The sequence below is a fragment of the Chiloscyllium punctatum genome, chromosome 11 (genome assembly GCF_047496795.1).
Source record: "Chiloscyllium punctatum isolate Juve2018m chromosome 11, sChiPun1.3, whole genome shotgun sequence".
Lineage (NCBI taxonomy): Eukaryota > Metazoa > Chordata > Chondrichthyes > Orectolobiformes > Hemiscylliidae > Chiloscyllium > Chiloscyllium punctatum.
The window spans coordinates 51,796,315-51,811,091 of NC_092749.1; the positions used below are offsets into that span (position 1 = coordinate 51,796,315).

The 14,777-nt window shown below is 39.7% G+C and overlaps 1 protein-coding gene across 7 annotated transcripts in view; it reads left to right on the forward strand.

Moving 5' to 3' along the window:
• LOC140482978 (tyrosine-protein phosphatase non-receptor type 14-like) overlaps positions 1 to 14,777 on the forward strand; it is a 259,454-nt gene that overhangs the window by 64,845 nt on the left and 179,832 nt on the right. Inside the window, exon 1 of one of the 7 annotated variants that reach the window (XM_072580791.1) lies at positions 14,547 to 14,752. The exons of 5 other annotated variants lie outside the window; for them this stretch is intronic. The gene's annotated coding sequence lies outside the window, so the exon portion shown is untranslated. Of the gene's footprint in view, positions 1 to 14,546; positions 14,753 to 14,777 lie in introns of those variants that run through there. One more of the 7 variants, XM_072580792.1, reaches the window with a different exon arrangement.

A 14,777-nucleotide genomic window follows, 5' to 3' on the forward strand; every position in this document is an offset into this window, starting at 1 on the left:
AGTTAGCTGCTCCCACTGCTTGATCAGGTGAGTGATGAGCCTCTTGGTTTTCTGTGGACCTCCCACCTTCTTTTCAACTTCTCTATCAGACCTCCAGTACAATATCTGAAAACCTTTTGGATGTGCTCTGAATGTTGTACCATTTCCAAACCGTTTCCCAATATAGATTAATTCCTGCATGACTCCCATTAGCTATTTCAGCCACACTCTGTCATCCATTTCAGCAGTACAAAGTAACTTCCTAGCATGACATGAAGATATGATTTTGGGCCCTATGCTGTGTGCAGCCAATGAATAGCACATGATATATGCAGAAATCATTATAATGAGCGGCAGTGTGCCTGCAATTGATTCAATAAATGCAGTTTAATTACAGTATGTTATTTTTGAAGGATGTCCACTTTAAAGTTTCTAGTTTTGCTGAAAGTACTGGTGAGCTGGAGCAAGAATGATTACGTTTGGAACCAGAATTGTTACTTTTTAAAAATTTACTTTGAGGGTGCATTTTTTTGGAAAGCAAATCTTCGCAGGACTTATACACTTAATGGTAAGGTCCTAGGGAGTGTTGCTGAACAAAGAGACCTTGGAGTGCAAGTTCATAGCTCCTTGAAAGTGGGAGTCACAGGTAGATAGGATAGTGAAGAAAGCGTTTGGTATGCTTTCCTTTTATTGGTCAGAGTATTGAGTACGGGAATTAGGAGGTCATGTTGTGGCTGTACAGGGCATTGGTTAGGCCACTGGAATATTGCGTGCAATTCTGGTCTCCTTCCTATCGGAAAGATGTTGTGAAACTTGAAAGGGTTCATAAAAGACTTACAAGGATGTTGCCAGGGTTGAAGGATTTGAGCTAAAGGGATAGGTTGAATAAACTAGGGCTGTTTTCCCCTGGAGCGTCGAAGGCTGAGGGGTGACCTTATAGATGTTTATAGAATCATGAGGGGCATGGATAGGGTAAATAGACAAAGTCTTTTCCCTGGGGTGGGAGAGTCCAGAACTAGAGGGCATAGGTTTAGGGTGAGAGTGGAAAGATATAAAAGAGACCTAAGAGGCAACTTTTTCACAGAGGGTGGTACGTGTATGGAATGAGCTGCTAGAGGAAGTGGTGGAAGCTAGTACAATTGCAACATTTAAAAGGCACCTGGATGGGTATATGAATAGGAAGGGACTGGAGGGATATGGGCCAGGTGCTGACAAGTGGGACTAGATTGGGTTGGGATATCTGGATGCGTTGGACTGAAGTTTCTGTTTCCGTGCTGTGCATCTCCATGACTCTATGAAACACAACTGAATATGACATGGCATCTGTGTTTAATAGTTTGTATCAAAATTGTGATACCTGCTTTCTGGACCTTTACATGATCCAAATGAAAAATTTACAATGTATACAGAGGAACCTTGATTATCCGAATATCGGATTATCCAAAGGGGACCTCTTAAGGTCCTGACAAAAACATTATGTCGAAGAGCTGTTTCAACCCTGATCACGTCTTTTGTTTACAGGTAAAGTGATTTTAAAAACAAACTCAGCTCACTGAAATGCTGCCGAGAACAGTCCTGGACCATCCAGTCATCATCTCTAAATGACTGACCTCTCACTCTCTCCCTCCATACTTCTTCCCTGGAGTTTTACACAGGGGTGAACACTAAACCACACTTTCCCGGATAATCTCGCCAACATTTGTCCTGTACAAGGCGGAGGTTGAACCTGTCAAAAAGGGGTGTGTGTATGCATGTGCTATTTGGAGACTTACCCACAAAGGCAGCAGTGGTCTTACTGTTGGTGAACAGTCCGGCCGTCTGGGGCGGGGGTGGGGAGGGGTTAGCAGATGGGGTTCGGGTGTTTGGAGGGGATGGGCAGACAGGGCATGGTGTTGGACGGGGTTGTGGGCAGGGGGGCTGGATTGGGAGTGGGCAGGGGTGGGAGTGGATGGGTTTGGGACTGGGTGGGTGGGGGCTGGAGTGGGAACAGGTGGGAGTGGGTGGGGTCTTGCGCGCAATGTGCTTTTGCCTAGTCTCCTGAAAGGGGAGCAGACTTCACAGAAAACTCCAAGACCCAGAGGAAATCAATTATCTGAACAAAATAGTGTCCGCCCATCTCGCTCGGATACTTGAGGTTCCTCTATATTGCCAAAGCAACATTATTCCATTGAATATCGCAGTTTTTTTAGTCAATCAATATTTCTTGGCAAGCATTGTATACATTAATCACCTAACTTCTTACCAGCTATTAGTCATCCTTGATTTGACTTCTTCATTGCGACACTGTTCTGTCTTTATCAATGAATACTAACCAACTCATCACCTTGTTTGCTTAAACATCTGCAGGTATTTTGTGGAATCACAGAATACTTGTCTAGTAATGTGCCATGCTACCGCATAGAACATTGCGTATTGTAATGATTTGCTTAGGTTGTGAATTTCCTGTTTTAACTAGTGATGAGATTAAGGAAAGAAAGAAATGGCATGCATTAATACAGCACCTTGCACATCTTAAGCATGTTGCAAAGTGTTTTATGTTTTATTATTTTAATATATAATAAAAATATCCCACTGACCACAAGACATCTATTTCATGTTGATTTACGATAAAATATTTGCTGGGGTACTGGAAAATGGCTTGTTCTTCTTTTGAATGTTTCTGTATTATTTTTAGTATATCTCAAAGGGGGCACTCCACTTTGATTCAATGCCCCGTCAATGCAGAACTCCTTTTAGTATTCCATAGAACTGTCAACCTAGAATTTAAACTGGCTGATAAAATAACCAGAGACAAAGTGAATGCAATACCTGAGAGTGAGATTGTGGCAGATTCAGTTGCAACTTTCAAATGGGAATTAGACAATTAACTGTGTCTGAGACATTTCTACGTCTGAGGAAAAGATGGGGGAGTGGGAGAAATGAGTTGCTGTTACAGAGAGCTGGCACAGACACAACCAGCTGAATAGTCTCCTGTTGTGCTGTGTAACCACTCTATTATTATATATGTTGAAGTCTTGAAGTAGAGTTTAAATCTATGTTCTCCTTACTCAAGTGAAAGCTGACACGGTGTCAACATGATACATTATTCACACACAGACTGGGGCAATTCTGCACACTATAGAAACACCAAAAAGATTACACCAGTGACTGACCATTGTCAGCTGAGTAGTGAACATGTACATGCCTTTCAAGTCAGCCAGGGATGCATTTTTGACTTTGGGAAATAGTGAAGCATTTTTATTGAAACAGTTTATGGTGAAAAATTGGATTCTCAGGACCCTTTTGAATGTAGTTCTGTGGATCAATAAATTAGAGATTTGCATCAATTCAGTCTGCTTTCAAAAGTAATATTGTTCCACAGGAAAGGAAACCAGCCATAAATATTTTTGAATCAATGAACCTGGGCCTCTTGGCTCCGAGGTAAGGATGCTATCAATGTGCTACAAAAACCCTCTCTCAAACCATAAGAATAAATAATGTTATCTGGTGTATCTGTCCAAACTCATTAAGTCCCATTCATCCATCACCTTTTTGATCTTTTATGCATACTGACCATTTGCTTCTGGTCTGGCAATATCTCCATTTTGCTAATCTCATCCTCCAAATTAAATCCCTGTTTTATCTTACTCACTTCAGCCCAAGAATTTCTCCTCCCATCCCCAGTCTCAAGTTTGACCTCCTGTATCCCCTGATTTTTATTTCTCCATTTGATACTCATTCGTAAAATCCGTTCCTTTCCCTATACCTCTTCAACTCTTTAGCCACTTTCCTCCTTTTGAGTTGTTTGAGTTGATGGCTCGTGCTTAAATGCAGCTTGGTTCAAGAGAGCAATTTACAAGTATTCAATATTTCCCAAGATTGCATATTGGCAGTCATAGAACATGGAAACAGACACTTCAATCCAAGTGATCCATGCTGACCAGCTTACCCAAACTAATCCCATTTTCCTGTATTTGACCCATATCGTATCTGAAGTTTTCCTATTTATTTTTAAAAATGCATCAATGTTTCAACAATCCTTGACTTTTGAAATATTGTTTTTCCCATTTTAGTCCACAATTAAAAAAACAAAAATAATAGTACTTACGCTAATGAGTGCAAAACTTTTATATTCTTATAGTTAGTGACATCTAGCATGTTCAGAATAGCCTCCCAGTACGTACTGTGGGGTTTCTAGAAGAACAGTGGCCACTTTGGACTACTGGTACATTGTGGAACAGAACAACGCCATGATTCAAAAGGCACAGGAGGTATCCAATTCAGAACATTCTCGAGCTTCAATGAACAGATTTGTCTTCTATTTTAAAGAGAGGTTCCTTTCTTTCCCTTTTACTAAAATTATTATAATGGAGAAAAAAATACTTGATTCACAATTCATTAGTGCATCACGAAATGAGCATTATCCTGTGTTGTAACCATTTAAAGCTTCTGATTTAACCTGTGAACTAGGGTAGTAAATGTTTTACAGGCAGATGGTTTACAAAACATTAATTTGTGTGTTAGTTATTCTGAATATTCAGTAACTCTTATGTGTTAAATATTGTTGTGTCCTGTTTTCAAGGATCAGGTGCAGAACCTTAAGTTTGAATATCAAACACCAGAATAATCCGAAGCATGTTAATGTAAAAGATTCCATGCACTCTTTTGAAGTCTTCTGCCTGGTGCCCTGGCCTATATTTATCCCTGAATCAACATTACAAAAACAGATTGGCTGATGGTTACTACGTTGCTATTTATTGGAGTGCTGTGTGCAAACTTAATTGTACTTCGAAAATACTTCATTTAATGAAGTGCTTTGAAACCTTCGGTAGTCTTGAGCAATGGTGTACAATGCAAGTCTTTTTATTTTTCATTTAATTGTGTTTAGGTATTTCACAGGAGAAATTGAGGATGCAGTGAGGACTGGGTGGCAGAGGACATTTATAGTATCGGAAGCAAAATAGATCTGGCCAGTGGGAGGAATGCTGCTGTGACCTTGAATTTGGTGACAAATATTAGGAGATAGAAAATCAAATGGAAGAGAAATATATCCAAGAATAATGCAGATTGACCTTTTTAAAAAGGAATTGGCTGTCTTCCCAGTTTTAGCAATGAGCCTCAAGTTTTTCCATATTTTTGTAACAAGAATCTCAATTTGGTGTGGTTTACATTTTACACAAGTTTCCTGTGGAAAATTTATAGTCATATTTCCCACAGACTTTTTTTCTCCCAGACTCAATACTGAGTATAACATTAAAAAATTCTTTTATGGTGCATTCCATTCAATGACCTCAATGTCTTTTCATTGCAAAGCATCAAATCATTGTACTACATCCATTTCTTCATATTACATGCAAAGTAACTGAATTTTAGCAGAAATTGACTAGGTGTCAATTTTGGTGAGTTTTCATAGAATCATTGAATCGTTACAGTGTGGAAACAGACCATTTGGCCTAACAAGTCCACATCGACCCTCCGAAGAGTAATCTACTCAGACCCATTCCCCTACCCTATTAGTCTACATTTACCCCAATTAATGCGTGTAACCAACACATCCCTGAACATTCTGGGCAACCTGCACATCTTTGAACACCGGGATGAAACTGGAGCACCCGGAGGAAACTCATACACACATGGGGAAAATGTGCAAACACCACACAGACAATCACCTGAGGCTGGAATTGAACCCGAGTCTGTGGCGCTGTGAGGCAGCAGTGCTAACCACTGAGCCAGTGTGCCACCATGGAGGAATTTTTGAGTCCTCATGAGTTTTCTTGTAGACTCTTCCGAAACCCACCTCATGGCCTATGCACCACAACCCTCTGGCACCCTGTTTGTTGTGTCCACCCTCTTGCCACTGCCAGGATCTCTGGGGATTCCTGCTGCCTGTGCACAGTCAAGCATTGCCATTCCAGAGCTGCCGTGCACTGTTCATTTGTATTGCTCCAAACATGTTGGAGGAGGGAAATTGGCGTAACGTTTACCAACAGGGATTTGAAGGTCCTGGTGAATGATTTAATACAGAGGAGAACCATCCTTTTTCCACACAAACACAGGAGACACTACCAACCTGGGCTGAGGCATTCATCCGGGTCAGTGATGTTTACCTGAGCTGGACGAATGCCCAGCGAGGCAGGCAGAAGATCTGGAATTGTCTCTGCTGTGCAGAAATAAGTGCCACCATCCTATCTCTGCTACTTCACAGTCACTTCACCTCTCCTGCTGTGCACATTTCCTACCAAGGCTCACAAGATTGTATTCAACAAAGTCCCTTGTTCGCTCTGACCCATCCAGTTACCCCACAATACTAATCCTACCTGCACTCCATGGTGCCCATTTACTCACTTACAACTTCTGTCCCATCTGCACCTAACAGCTGTGCCAGACACTTCCATCTCACTCATTCCCTCTTTTTGTCTTATTCTGGAAAAGGGCCACAACAGAGCACAAAGCATATGACAGGTGCCCAGCATTTTGCTCCTCTTCTCCTAAGAGGAGAGCAACCTGACCCTAAGCACGTCAAGGAGCTGAATGACCATGTCCAACAAAATGGATTGTTATCAGAAACGACCCCCGACTTTGTATTGGGATCCCCATGACTGAAGAGTGTCTCCCTTGACTTTACTGAGGACTACTCGCCTTAGTCCTTGATGCATGACCATTTGGTTGATACATGTGCATGGTGCAGGTATGAGATCATCAGGTGTGAGGCACTGTATCTGTTGTATGTGGTGCAGGTCTGGCCCATTCGTCCCGAGCTGCTCCATGACGCAGGACTCCATGCTGTATGGTCTGTTCCCGAGGACACACACCGAGACAGACATCAACTGCATCTGGTGAAACATCAACTTGGTGAAAAGCACGCTTTGGTCTGCCCAAAACTTGTTTGTCTTCCAGAACAGGGAATTCACCTTGACCAAGTGTTGCAGACTGGCACATTCCAAGGTCCATGACTATGTGCTGTTGGATACACTAAAGCTTTGGGAATTGCTGGCAAGGCACAGTGGACAAAGACCACGGTCTGACATCTTCCTGCTTAAGTTAATCGGGAGTCTGTGTTCTGGTATTAGACCCTCCTAGTGCCGAAGTGCATGTAAATATAGTCTTGTGCGTGTAAGAGATGTCTTTTGTTTTCTTGAGTTGAGTGAAACTGAAATGTTTGTTTGTGTACTTGATATTCTACTGTACAGAACCGAACTGCATTTTTGACAATGGATATATTCAAAGAGACTTATGAGTAAAGCATATTTCTGAAAGTTAAAAAGATATGAGATTGATGTAATGCAACAATGTACAGCAACATGTGCACTCCTTGACTTGCTACTGACAACTTCAGGTGTAAGCTGCCTGAATTTGTGTTTGTGCTAAAAGGCAAGTCAACACAAGTACCATGGACCTTTTTTAAGCTCTAGTTGAGGGGCAAAATGGCAAAGCAAAGCAAAGCAAGGATGCTGTAAACATCCAATTAGGTGCAAAATGTGTGAAAGTGAAGAGAGCATTGTAAGGAATGCTCAAATCCTTAAATTGGTGCTTATCCCTGGAAACAAAGTGTCTTGGGAGCAGCATTTCAATGAAAGCTGCCTATGTGTTCCAAAGTGCAATGTTGAAGTGCAGAATTATGTTGTTTGTGAATCAGATGTGTGTTGAGGCTGTTCCATATCCAATGCCACTGTATGTGGATGGGAGTGCTTGTGGCTGCTGCCTATGGAGAGTGTCCTGAGATGTTAGTAACTGGTGTCAAGATGGAGAGTTGGAATGGCCAGGTTGTCACTCCGACTGTCATGTTTGAATTGCCACCTAGTCCTATCTGGAGGATAAGAAATTATGTGTAAATGAGATGAGATGAGATTAATTTATAGTAAGACATGTAAAGAGGCCTCTCTCCATTCTGTAGTGAGATTCTCACCTCGGTATTCAATACCTGGTTGGCAAATAGAACATTTTGCTCTTGATGGCAAGAAACTGCCTGCTGCTGATTTTTTTTCCCCATTTTCTTGCAAATCCCATGTTATTCAGATCCTAGGAGAACTCCATCCAGGAACATCCGTTTATGCAGTATTTAAAAATTAAATCTCTATCCGCTGCTTTATTCTTCTGTCAAAGTAGGTAAACTATCTGCTAATAGTACACAATTGAGATTTGACATGTCGTCTTACCATGATGATGCTTGTCCATGAATATCAACTGCTTCTTTTATTTATGAACCTCTTTTCAGGCCTACACACATTCACTGCACTTCAAGCTCTAAATCATTCTGATTCCCAATTCTTGTGCATCTCCCCATTGGTGATTCTATTGTCAATGGCTGAGGCCTCACTGACTTTCTTTTACTACGACTTTTTATTCTTTAACTCTTTTTCCTGAAAGGGAATGTCTCACGCATCCTCCTGATCTTTTTTTTGGCAAACACACCAACATATTGCCTGTGTCATCAATAAAAATGAGTTAACAAGGCAGGGACAGTGTAACAATAACAAAACAGGAGGGTAGAGAACTATTCTTTGGATCAATTTTTTTTCAATGTGCTTGTTTGCAACAAAAATGCATATTATTGCTTTTTTACGCAAATGGCTGTCAGTGCCTTTTTTTTATGAAGAGAAACTTGGAGTGGAACAGGATTGCATGTGCTTTCAGCACAAAGGCTTGCATTTTCACCTTTGAAACAGGTAGTGGGAGTTGGGAAAATTCCATGCCAGATTAACAAATGTAGTGTATTGATTCGTAATAAGGTGTTACTTTCATCTGTATCATTTTCTCCTGAACGTCAGCATGAAGAATGTCTGTTTATCCTTATGCTCTCATAATCATTTTTAACAAGGCATTCTTGAAGTTGGGATTTTTAAACCCACTATACTGTAGCCAGACTTTAGTGAGTCATGATTACATCAACCTAATGAATATTTTGTTGTGTAGATGGAGCTAAATGACATGCCTATACTTGACACGTTGGAATTCTTTTATGAAATTTTTAAAAAGTTATTTGTGGTTAAAGTATTGTGTACTTTTTTTTATTCATATCTGTTTTGGTTTTAATTGTGTTGCAATCTTTATTTTAGTTAAAAACATTTCTCGTCATTCAAAAGGAAATGGCCAGTTTCTGGTTGTCTTTTTTTTTGTGAACTAAGGGCTGGATGGTAACCTTCCCTTGAAGACAAGGGGATTGTAAAGTCCAGTGGGATGTCTTCTTGCCATCTATCTTTCCACACTCTATCTGATGTTTTACACAAGGCATGAGCGTCAGCCCATTCTTGGAACTATAGAAGCCATTAAGCAGCCAGTTCCAATTGCAGGTCTCATCCTACTGCTGTGAGTCTCTTTTCTTTCATTGGGAGAGCCCACTTCATAGTTTTAGTCACACTAAATGATTCTAGTGATGGTGGGGATGAGATTTGTTCTACAGGGCCCCTGGGGCCTCTTCTGATGCTGGCCCCTCACCCCACATCACTGACACACTAATTCTGTTCTTAACAGGGTTCTTAGGTATTGTGGGCCTACATCCGGTCCTCTCATTGGTCAGCACTCCTCCCAGGATAGGATCATTAAATTGTGGTTGGGCTGGTTTCAGAATGGTAGATGACAACTCCAACTCTCATACACACTTAGCTATTGGGATGAAGACTGTAGTGCCCCATAATACTCAGCTTTGAGTCTGAAATTGCAGTCAGAAGATATTGGAGTGAAATTGAAAATGGGCTAGAATACAACCTAGAGAATTAGAGTTGGGGGACAGTAGTACAACACACTCAGCATCCAATTTTATCATAGTCACTGGCACCAACTGGCTATCAGGTAGATTGTAAAAGAGATGAATGCGATATCTTGTTTAATATTCCTGCTAATGCCCAGTTTCACCCTGATTTTATGTTTTATTTTAAATAGTACTTTAGATAAACTTTGAGAATTTAATAATTTTAGTTTTAACTTGTTAGTGATATTTATGTTTATACTTTTAAAAGACAGGTATTCTTTGCTCACTTCAGATAATGCTGTTTATATAGAATTGTAAGTTTTTTCCCTGTGGAAGTAGTAAGTGTCCTGATATTGTAGAGTGCTGTAATAGGTTTGTATTTCTTTGCTTTGTTCTTCTGTCTTCATTTTCTTTGTAATTTTCTTTACTTCTCTTTGATTGGATATGGTTTGAGCTGAATGGTGGGAAGTCAATTGTCAGATGATGAGAGGAGGTACAGCCAACTTTGATGTCCATGCACATGTCATCAGAATTGGTAATCTTCCTGATTTTTGTTTTTCTTCCTCATGGACCTTGGCCAGATGAGACCACTTATTTTAGCACAGGTTAGGGATGGCAGCAATGTTTTCCCAAGTCTATAAGGCACAGTTTCTGTAAATTTAGATTGGCCTCTCTGTTATATTCATAAGCAGAATAATACCCTTCTCAACGTTGAATGGCTCGCTATCCTGTCACTTTTAATGATTCTTTTAAATGTGAATTAGGCTTATTACAAACCTATTGATCTGAATAATAGTGCCATACCACAATGGTGTGGGCATTCAAGTGAGAATGAGCAGCCCACGTTTTGGTACGGTTTGTTTTTAGAAGGACAAGAAGAAAGCAGATACAGTACTATAATTCGGAGCATTGTTCTTTGCACATCATGGGGGGGTAAGACCTCCTCTCTCCTTCCTTCCCACCTGCCTGGTCTCCAAAGCCCACTCTCCCACCCCCTTCCCTACATGACCAAACATTCCTTACCCACTTCACGTGGGACTGTTTGAATTTCTGGCATCACCACTAATAATCTCTTGGAGACTGACTTACTGTTGCTTAACTTTAAGTTTGCTCCCCTTGCCCTGGGATCTTCAGTTCAGAGGATTTTTTTTCAATATCTAGTCAAATCTCTTGCTGATTTTATATACCTCAGTTAGATCTTGCCTTAATTATCTAAACTCAGGAGAATATCAGAGTGGGTGGAGAAATCGATTAGCAAGAACATTAGTATGAAGAAACTGTTAATGGATAAACAAGGTGAACCTTTTGTTGGTTGATTGGGTTAATAATTCTTTCTGTAACAGTGTATGCTGGTAAAATGTAAACAGATCAAAATTATTTAGTTTTTCTTACAATGTTCTGCTTCAGGATTTTAACTTATGTTTTGATTAAGCAAATCTTTTGAATAAATATGACAGGCATACATTAACTGTGTGTAGATTATGCAGTATACTGCTATGTATGTCTCCTAATAGTAGTTATGCAGAGGCTTCTTTTATCATGTCCCTCATAAGATTTACCATCTTCAGTATGACAAAATATTACACAAAATGTAATTTTAAAAAAAAAGTTTAATCTAACTAGTGCACCATGGAAACTTTGTTTTATTAGTTAATAAGGTGTGTTGTTATTAACCTTTTGCAAGGATTAGGAACTTGTGCAAAAGATTGCAAGCTTAATTATAGACTCAGATTTTTCAGTTTTTTGTGTCACTAATTATTCCTGAAGGAATAAGCCATGTATATGTATACCAGAATAACATGATTAGAAATGTAAATGCTAATCTGATGGTTTTATAAAGTGATTAAATAATCTGACAATTTTTATTAGCATCTGCAATTGTTGGGTTTCACATAAACAGCTATCATCTCCATTGCACCCACAAGAGCTCAGGAATGGAAGTGGTTAAGAAATGGTGATCTACCAAAATTTGAAGCTTGTCAAATATATTGTAATGCGATTAATCTAAAATTCTTGCTTTATTAACTGGCTGCAGTTGAGTTTGTTTTCCTAATAGACTTTTCAAGCAATAAAGTAATTATTAGTTGTCTCACCGTCTGCTTAAATAAGGCAAGTTTCTTTTGGAAACTGAGCAATAATCTAAGTGACATGTATTGCCTTAGAATTTTTCTTGATGTGTCTCAGTACACTCTGCACCACCACCACCAATGTACAGGCTATTTAAGTGCCAAGAATCTGGGATATTTTGCAGGGCAGGCTTTAAAAGCAGAACCCTTCAATTATTTTTTTCTCTTCTACAATAAGTATTATCAGTTGTGAAACCTTCAAAGTGATATTCAAAGTAATAACACCCTCATAAGATTTTGTGTTATTCTTCACGTCCATCTAACAGAAGGATGGCCAAACAGTCTATTTCAAAGCCCATATTACGTCTATTACTGAGTCACCAAAGTGTGAAGTTCCATAGAGCGTCTTCTAACCTCTTTTTGGTTCGATGAGCAAGAATGCAACTTGCGAGAAATTGCACAAATGAATCTATATTCATATGCCCTGTAGGGTAATGTGGTCAACTACATTGCTGTTCTTGTGTTTAGTTTGTTTTAAAAATCCTAAGCACCTTCATTAGTGAATCTGTATGTGTCATGTAACTGAACCTTTCAGACCAACATCGTTCTGAGTTGGTTCCCATTTGAATTGGTTGAAGGAAAATCACACCCAATTCTTTTTTTTCCTTAGAGGGTTGTGCCAAGATCCCTCATGTGTGAAATGTGTGAACCCTCATTGAACGCAAGTTGATTATGTGGGATCCATTCACCCCCTGCACATTTGTAGGGGTTCAAACTCTGATTTAAGGTCCTCCTGAAGTCTTGCTTGCTTGACATTCTGACCATGTGACATATGATTATATGGAGGTTGGGTCTCTTGTAGTTGAATATCTTCAGTAGTGGATTTGTGGTATCATAAGTGTGAGAAATTTCAAGAACCCAGGAAGCAGGCAAAGTAGAGGAAGGCAGGATAAGAGATGGGGTGGGGAAGGTTCGAATCTTTATTTTGTACAGGCCTTCCATCCCACAACTTCTTCCAGCAAGATGAATGAAGCCAGTAGGTGCATGGAACACTACATTATCCCCCTAGTCTCACACCATTCTGACTTTCACTGGATCAAAATCTTGAAATTTCCTTCCTCATATCTCTGTAGATGTTTCTACACAACCTGCACTGCAGCAGTTGAAGAAAGCTCACCATGACCACCTTGAGGACAGTTAGGGATGGGCAATAAATACTAATCTTGCCAGCAATGATCACATCCCAGAAACACAAAAAGTCAATAATGACTTTCCAAAATTCTACCCCTAACCAAGACTAATATTGGTAACACACAGATTTCGCCAAAAATAGTAAAATAATTCAGCCATATGTAAATGGTAACCTTAGGTGTAAAACATTGATATTCTACCTGTAACTCATAATGCTGAAACTTGGTAGTATTTAATTTGGAACTACTGTCACATTGGTCTGCATTATCCAAAGCGCACTCAGGCTCCCAAGAGTGTTGCATTTTCAAGGGTCCGATCTCTCTTACTTTATCCTTTAGAAGGCTAGTTTGGGTTCAGGTTTTGTTTGAAGGTGATGAAGCTAAATTGGAAGCCTTAGTTGGGGTCCCTTTACATGTTCAGTCTACCATCACGTGTAAAAGTGAATTGAGCCAGAGATTGCACAAGGAATCAGTAAGTTAAGTGTTGGGGGAACCTACCAAAGAATATATCATCCTAAACTCAGACCAGTATTAACAATTCCAAAACACTCCCAATGTCACACTTGATAATCAAAATATATATAATGAAGACAATTTAAAAAATGGAGAGTGGGGGGAGGAAGGAAGGAAGGATGCCTTCTGAAGAAGTTATGTCCAGGTAGTTGTTGTTTCTGGAATCATCTTGGAAGTGGAGTCAATTTTCTCAAGGAAAGGTGTAGCAAAGTGGCACAGTATTTTTTTCGTGGTCTTGTGTAAAATGCCTGGTTTCATATCGGAAAGTATCCCACCTGTATTGACTTGATTGATGGACCTACCATATAAAGAAAATATTTTTCCTTCTAAAGAATTTCTATGAAGAAATATATGATTAGAGAAAATAACCTTATGCATTGTTGTATTCCTTAAAGATGTAAAATGTTCAGAGACAATGCTGTAAAAGATTTGGTGCTGCAGAGAAATCAGCTACTTTGGTGGTTTTTAAACTATTACATGCAAAATATTTGCACACTTTCATTTCTCAATGAAAAGAAGGAAAATTGAAAGTGCAATTGTGGTGCTGCATAGGAGAGGAAGGAGGATAGAATTGTACTTTTACAAGCCACTATTAATATACAAATGCCAAGCTATTGTCTTAATTCAATGTTACGGCAGGGAAAATGTCACTTTCCTCATGAGAGGAAAAAAGTATGAGGAAACATCACTTTGGAGGAGGGGATGACTTTTGGAGAATGTAATTGATGAGATGTGTCTGGAAACATAGGAAATTTAAGTACCTTCCACTTTGTTGAAACTTCAGAAACTATAGTTCGTCCAGGTGGTTAGATATTGGACCTATTCTTATTGTGGTATCATATGAATGAAAGTTGCACACAGCGCAAATATCACTGAATGTTTACATTTGGTCTCACCGGTTGCCTTTCCAAATTGTCTGTTGCAGGATTACACATTACCTTTAGTTGCTGTTCTGTTTGTTTTGACTGAAATGGAATGCTGGACTGTATCCAGAGCAGCATTCCATTAACAGAAGGTACAACAAGAACAGACACGACACCTGAAACTGGATTGTTTTTCCCCCTAGGAGAGAGAAATTGTAAAACTGCTCTTTGCAGAGACATACAATAACAGGCATAAGTTAACTGCAACTAGCCATGGACAAAGTTGTGCTACTGGTGTTATTCGATTAGACTGTTACTTCCTGGCTAAATCTCTGCATACCGGTTGGGGTTAACGTTTTTAAGGAGCCAGCTATGCTGTAGCTTTGAGGAGTTTCCTGCTGTGGAATAACATAATTGCGTTGCTCAGGCAGTTGCTCACAAGGTGAGAGGTTGCCAGTCCACACCCCTGAGAAGGTATTGAAATTGTTTGCTACAGAAT